The following is a 5,010-nucleotide window of genomic DNA, read 5'->3' on the forward strand; positions in this document are numbered from 1 at the left end:
AGTAGAGATATATCATATATTTTATGAGGGGCATGAATTTAGTAAGTTTATTTTTCATATAGACGATTTCAGATAAAAACTCACCTTAAATTGATTAGTTGACAATATCTATCTATGTTACTAATCCGGTAGTGTAAGTCCACGTGGCAGCACCAGATTTCTCCTCACAAATCCTAATTTTCTCATAATTTTGAATTAAAAATTCCCTAATTTTATGAATCTGACGCGTGTCCCTCTAACAAAACCCGTTTAATTCACTCAATTTCTTCTTAACCCTCCTATTCTCTCTCTTTTTCACCAGAATTCTCCTCACATATCTTTATCACCAGCGCGTACGCCTTCATGAGGCCGTATTATGCCAAGTATTAGGCGATAGGGAAGGCGATTTGGTGATGTTATGCTGCGATTAACGTTTAACACTAGGGTTTTTGCTTTAACAACAGCGATAATGCGATTTCATCTTGGGGTTTTTGATTTCGTCACTGAATTTACGATTTATCCCTAGGGTTTTTGATTTCGTTGCTTTTTTCTGTTCGATTATCATTTAACCATCGGTTTTTTTTATTTGTGGCAGCGATGTGCGATTATTATTTAACCCGTGATTCTTCGATTTCATAGCAGCAATTTGAGATTTCGAGCAGGAATTCGTGATTCACCTCAAATCGTCGTCACTACTGTCAGTCCTATCAAAGGTATTTCCTTGTAATGATTTGTTTTCTGTATGTTTTATCATTTAATTAAAAATATACGTAAGATTAATGTATCAGAAAATTATTTAGTTGTTGTATGTTCCTAGGGTTAAGTTGTAATAGAAGCTGTAAAATCTTACATTCTGAATTGGATATTTGTTTAAGTCAGTCTTTCATTTACTTAAATATATATCTGTTTTCTGAATTGGATCAAATTGCAGCGACAATTGCAATAGAAGCTCTAAAATCTTTCCTTCTTAAGTTAGTGTATGTGTACTTTATTTTTCTGTTGCATTTTATCAGCTTACGACAGGCTATGATGGTCAACATATGGGACGTAATGCTGAGCAATAGATGTTTTCGTATTTTTGCAGGGCACTCCGCCAAGCTTTTCTTTTAAGTTTTTACCAGGTTAGTGTTTTTTATTCTTCTGATAGCGTTAAAAGTATAAAATTAGGGTTTTTGTTTTGATTTTGCTGAATTTAGTTTTTTTCCGATACTGTTTGTTTCTTAATTATATTAGTTTTCTTTTGATTTTGTTGAGTCCTTTGAAATTTGATATTGTTTAATTATCCAAAATTAGGGTTTTTATTAAATATATTTGAATGTTATCGAGTTTCTTTATTTTATTATGGTAGATGGTAGATATTATCCTTGATACATGTTAAAATAATTTTCCTTCTCATTGATCCAAATTTTGTGTATGGTGGTCTTTTAGTACTAGGGTGGCACTGATTTGGTTTCTTGAAAAGATCATGATAAGTAAGCAATTGAGGATGCAACACATGAGGTAATAAGTAATTGTTGTACATTTTTTATCAGAGTTTTTCTTTTCTTTTTTAATCAAGGTTTTACTTTTGATTTTGTTACTAAGTTAAGGTTTTTTCTCGTGATGTTACTAATTTTTTTTTCAAAAATATTGGGCTTTATCTTCTGATGTATTTGAATAGTACAAAATTAAGTTCTTTCTTGTGTAGTCTTTACTTGCACAAAAATTTAGTGATTTTGGTTGTTGTTGATAATTTTGTTCTATGTTGTTAATTTCAGGTTAAGAGATTTGAATTTCCACCTTAAAAACCATTCATGGATAGTTGTATGAAGCTATTCTACCTGTGAATATTTGGGACCCACAAATACAACATTATAATGAATTAAGTTTGTCTCAAATATGGCTTTTGGTAGGTTCTTATGCAACAAATAACGAAAGCATTGAAGTTATATGGCAGGTATAATTCTACTTATCTTCATACAAATTCTTACATCGTGATGGTATTTTTATTTAAATTTTGTGACTCATGACTGTGTTTTGTGTTTCTTGGTTTCGAGTTGGTTGAAATACCAGATGAATAAATTTTGTATATGTATTTAAGCTGATGGTGAGGGCAATAAGAGGGATTATATGAATTTGGAACTTAAAACCGATCACGCCATTCGCCCGTTATGGGCGTGCGCAGATGGCCAGATCTTTCTTGAGATGTTTTTATCATTCTATAAACAAGCTTATGACTTTTTAATTGCTATTGCAGAACATGTTTGCAGGTAATATATGCATTATTTAAGCTCTTATAGTTTAACTTTTTTTTTTTTTTTTTGTAAAAAATTGGGATTTTGTGTGTGCTTATAGGCCATAATTAATGCATGAATACAAACTCACTCCTCACTCACTTTATGCGGTTGTATGATTGGGTCTAGAAACTGAGTCCATTATGCGGGTTGTTTTGAACAAGCTTTCAAAGACTAAACTACCAAAGGAGATGATCGATTTCGTTCATGATTCAACAGCCAATTATGGTAAAGCGAAGTTTGTACTTAAGAAAAATTGGTACTTGGTTGAATCTCCATTTCCTGAGCCAAGATTGCTCATCTTTTTCCTTTCTAGAAAACAAAGATTGTTGATTTTTCTGTTAGTTCCTTACTTCTTTATTTGATATGCTTATTTGCAGGTTTTGAAGGATTTGTTAAGTGATGAAGTGATATTTCGAGCAAGAATTTTCAGCGAGGTCTGTCTTTGTTATAAGTTTTATGCGTGTTGATTAATCGTTGATGTAAGAAAGTTGGTAAACTTGAACATTGATCTTACTAATTACACCTGGCAAATCCTTTCTTCTTTATTTAAATTGCAGGCCCAATTTATAAACTTGGTAAACTTGAACCTGTTATAATTACAAATGAAAAAAGAGGAAAGATGTCTTTATCAGTTATTCTGGTGAAAAGTGTTGCCAAGTCAAAAGAAGATGAAGAAGAAGAATTAGAAACAGGGTCATTCAAAGGCAAGTGTTATTATCAGAACTATACTCTTTGTTTAGTATTGAAAATTGCTTTGATAATGACATGTTACGGTTGTTAACCATAAGTTCGTTGAATAGATGTTAGAAATTTCTATGGATAAATAGTACTATGTTCAATGTAATATTAGAGGTTAATACTTAGATATTACATAGTAGATTTTATACCTACAATTTACATTTTCATCTAATAATGTAGTCAAACTTGATAAGAGTTGTTAACCATAAGTTCGTTGAATAGATGTTAGAAATTTCTATGGATAAATAGTACTATGTTCAATGTAATATTAGAGGTTAATACTTAAATATTACATAGTAGATTTTATACCTACAATTTACATTTTCATCTAATAATGTAGTCAAACTTGATAAGAGGTGAATGTAACTTATGATCTGCCCATTGTAACTGAGGTCTAAGACACGTCTGAGGTAATTAGTGCTTTTGCCTCTTGATGATTCGACTTTTTATGTTCTTAGTCTTCAAGTAATTTACAGTGTTTTATGTGAAGTGCACCTTTTGCATATAAAATATAAATGACAAAAAGAAGTGTTGATGGTCGGGTGACCCATTTGTCATGCCTTGAAAATTTATGGTTGCAATTTCAACCCATTTACATATGTACGGGTTGTTTTGCGTTTAACACGAATTTGGGCCAGTCTTTTTTGTGTCTACACTACCGACTTGGCCATTTTTCTACCCGACCAAATAATGATCTTTTCTGATCCATATTGCGAGTTACCCATTTGCTGCCTATTTTATTGTCTGTACTGCTCTGCTGAAGTCTGAAACACAATACCTGCACCAACAACATCTTTGGTGTTTTATTTTCAAGTTCACATTTGTGGATATAGTTTCATATTTCTTACAGCACCTAATAAAAATAATTTACATTCGCAGAAAATATGGGTTGTAATGATGAACATGTGGGAGATGGGTTGAGCAATAAGAGTAAACGGGTTTGTATTTTGGCGCGGGTTCGTAGCTTAGTGGAAGGTGAGTTCGTATTTCATGATTTTCATATTCAAGTAAAAGTGTTTATGTATGTGTCATATACTTATAGTGACTGATAGTGTGTTATGAAAGTGATTATGTGATGATAAAAAGTATGTAATTAGCTGTAATGAAATGAAATGGGCTGTAAGGATCGTGTGAACGTTTGGATTTGCACTTTCGCTAATGGGATAATCTGATGTTTTGATTTTGACAAATGCAGGCTAATTACCTACTTTACTGACTAAGCAAGGAGTTTTTTGTGAAAAAGAAAATCATATCTGTCTTTGTGAAATGGGAGTATGAAATACGAACTTTTCTTTGTAAACTGGGAAACTAGAAAAAGTGTTCAAATTTGTTCCATAATATGAATCTAAAAACAATGGCTAACGCTAAATAGGCGAAACGTAATAATCGCTTGGAGAGTTTTGTTCCACATCCTTTCTCTTTTGGTTCTAATATTTCTGAAGTTGCAGAGGGTACTACAGCTAACCCAATTTTTCAAAATGGTATGATGTTTTTTAGATAACATTTGCATTTATTTTATTTTGATGTGGTTTTACTGTGTTGTGTTTGTTTATTCATTAGTTGCATAATATAAGTCATTAATATTTTTTTATAGCAACAACAATTCAAACTGATTATCCCATCTGTAAGTAGGATCATTTATTACATTGGGTTGGATTATTTAAATACTAAGGTGGGGACATCATTAATGTACATTAGTGTATTAGTTGTTCTATCTTGAGGCTAACTTCCAAACCGAAATGAACAATATCAAAGTGATTTATTAGTGTGTGGATACATAGCTATAGATTTTATTGGAACCATAATAACTACTTGGTGTAGAAATTGTGTAGATTTTAAAACTTAACACTTTTTAGTATGTAATCACAAAGCATTTTTATTTTCTTCAAAGTGAATGATTTTGTTAGTGTCAATTCATGTTTAGGAAGTGACTACAGTTCACCAGAACTTTCATGGCACCCACCGTTGTCATAGTAATTGAGCCCCTTACTTGTGGGACATTACTTAAGTTGTGGGA

At 31.9% G+C, this 5,010-nt stretch overlaps 2 long non-coding RNA genes across 8 annotated transcripts; both read left to right on the forward strand.

Moving 5' to 3' along the window:
• Positions 1 to 222: 222 nt before the first annotated feature.
• Positions 223 to 2,695, forward strand: LOC139892539 (uncharacterized). Of its 7 annotated transcripts, XR_011774133.1 has the most exons (9): positions 223 to 466; positions 575 to 692; positions 911 to 956; positions 1,064 to 1,100; positions 1,408 to 1,479; positions 1,737 to 1,915; positions 2,032 to 2,228; positions 2,314 to 2,511; positions 2,633 to 2,695. It is a non-coding gene; the product is annotated as an uncharacterized lncRNA (long non-coding RNA). The 7 variants fall into 7 exon arrangements; XR_011774131.1 differs by having other exon boundaries at positions 227 to 692; XR_011774129.1 differs by lacking the exon at positions 911 to 956 and having other exon boundaries at positions 227 to 466.
• Positions 2,696 to 2,819: 124 nt separating this feature from the next.
• Positions 2,820 to 4,555, forward strand: LOC139892540 (uncharacterized). Its single transcript, XR_011774135.1, has 3 exons — positions 2,820 to 2,959; positions 3,873 to 3,968; positions 4,189 to 4,555. It is a non-coding gene; the product is annotated as an uncharacterized lncRNA (long non-coding RNA).
• The last annotated feature ends 455 nt before the right edge of the window (positions 4,556 to 5,010 follow it).

The sequence above is a fragment of the Rutidosis leptorrhynchoides genome, chromosome 2, assembly GCF_046630445.1.
Source record: "Rutidosis leptorrhynchoides isolate AG116_Rl617_1_P2 chromosome 2, CSIRO_AGI_Rlap_v1, whole genome shotgun sequence".
NCBI classification, from domain to species: Eukaryota; Viridiplantae; Streptophyta; class Magnoliopsida; order Asterales; family Asteraceae; genus Rutidosis; species Rutidosis leptorrhynchoides.